Raw genomic sequence first — 2,500 nt, forward strand, 5'->3', positions numbered from 1 at the left:
TTATATCCCACTGAATGCGACTTAGAGCAAATTAAGTGCTAATCACCTCATATGCCGTTATTACAGAAGTGTTAATTTCCCCTCGTGTTAACAAAGGTGATACGACGATGGCGGAAAACAAAGAATCGAATCTCTTCTTGAATTCCCTTTCATCTATTTCTCGGTCGTATTAGATTTTCCTGCTCCCTCGCTACGGCCAATAGTCTACACAGCAGGCGCTGGCCAGTGGGACTATACACAATGGACCATTATGACCATTACAGATATCACCCTCACAGTTAAAAGCGTGACTGGAACCTCTTACCCAATACAGTATCCAATAATTTTCCCTGGAACTGAAGACTAACAGCCACAGTGTGTTCGAGAAAAAAGAAAGAAAAAATCTTCCCATGATACATTGTCATTGTCAACAGCACTCGGGCCCAGATTTCTTGCCTGCCTTGACGTCGCTTTCACATGTGATCCAATAAAGAGAAATCAATGTGGGAGTCGATGCCAGAAGCGCCACGCCTTCGTACATATCAAAAGCCAAGCCAGCGTTTGTCATTTGTTGCTTTTTCACAAATCTTATTCTTTTCTTTATGACTCTTCCAAATTCACAAAGAACAAGACAAGAAAAAAAACTTATATGTAATGTTAAGGAAATGTTTTAAAAATCTATTCTTTTGTTACTCTTAATTTTACAAGACAAAGAAAAGAATTACATGTAATGCAACCGAAATAAATTTCTTTTGACGGAAATTTGCTTTTGTTGTTATGTACCGATACACTTGCTTTTACAATTTTGTCAGAATTCTACAAAAAAAAAATTGTGACACAGACGCGCACACACACACACACACACACACACACACACACACACACACACACACACACACACACACACACACACACATATATATATGTATATATATGTATTATATTATCTATATGTATATATATATATTTGTATGTATATATGTATGTATATAAGGAGGAAAAGACAGATAAAAGATAAATAAATGAAATACCACGGAACTTCCTTCCAAAGGCTCTTTGGGGGATGTAAGAAGGAGCGAAAACACCAGAAATGTATCGCATACTGAGAAGCAGAAAATCTATTACTGAGGCTCCGATCCTATTCGCAAAAGCACACACGCCCGCGGGGGTGAGAGTGAGTGGGCTGGATGTCGTAACTATTGTGGGCGAGAATTAGTCGATCTTTCATTGTGTGTGTCCGTGAGAGAGAGAGAGAGAGAGAGAGAGAGAGAGAGAGAGAGAGAGAGAGAGAGAGAGAGAGTGTGTGTGTGTGTGTGTGTGTGTGTGTGTGTGTGTGTGTGTGTGTGTGTGTGTGTGTGTGGTGTGGTGTGGTGTGGTGTGGTGTGGTGTGGTGTGGTGTGGTGTGGTGTGTGTGTGTGTGTGTGTGTGTGTGTGTGTGTGTGTGTGAATCACATCGTGAGAAGCCCTAATTATTTCATCAATCTTAAAGTCTCACGGTTGCATATGCATCATGCTCGGCAATAAATACAATATTTTTTTTTTTTCTAATTTCGAAATCCGGAGACGATCTTATTTCTTACCAGACATGCAAGCCTTCCCGGTTAAACCCTCTAGTGTCAATTTTCTTGTGTATTCAAGCTGAATGTTAGTACACTTTGCGCCGTTCAATGCTGTGCTACACGGTCTCTCTCCAAAGTTCTTTTCCAAAACAAGTACCGATTATTGATTCGAATCTCTCCTAATATAGGTAATAATGAGACGTTTCGAGACTTCATTCACACGAACGGATTTCAGACTACGGTACATGACACAAGCAAACAACATGTTGTGAATGAAGCTTTGAAACCATCCTACTTAAACAATAAGAATAAACAATACACCTAAACAAGAGTCATGTTTTTTATAGGTGTTCGAAGCGGAATACGAAAAATATTTGACAATTTTTTTTAGCGTGACTGTACCTGACATTAATAAGGAAACTGAATGGTCTTAATTTTCGCCAACACTTACGGCTAAGTATGCTAATCCTTTTAGGTAACGCCAGTAAATTATAGGGCACTGTCCTGGGTTATTAACGTACTGCAAGCCGCCTGCAATTGGCTGACAGCATAGAATAGAAAATGTATTTACTAGCATATGTTTGTATCCTTTGTGTTTATATCAGTAGGGTTGGGTAGGCTAGGGTAATAAACATTTTATGTTCACTGCCGTCATCTGCAGTACTGTAATATATAGTATGAGGGTAAAATGAATAATACATTTTCCGTATTAATGTTTGCATTATTACACGATATAAAAGTAAAATACTGGCAACATAATGACCTGCATTGTCCAAAATCAACACCATAATCAACAGGAACCTCATTAATTCATGAGATTGGTATGTCTATTTATTATCATGTAAAGCTGCGTATGTTAATGATTAGATATTTAGAATTAAATATTCAGAAATGCGGAAACTTACGAATATATATTTCTATTGCAATCGTTTATTATTTCATTTGACACAATTGCATGAGCC

Source organism: Penaeus monodon, chromosome 9 (assembly GCF_015228065.2).
Source record: "Penaeus monodon isolate SGIC_2016 chromosome 9, NSTDA_Pmon_1, whole genome shotgun sequence".
Lineage (NCBI taxonomy): Eukaryota > Metazoa > Arthropoda > Malacostraca > Decapoda > Penaeidae > Penaeus > Penaeus monodon.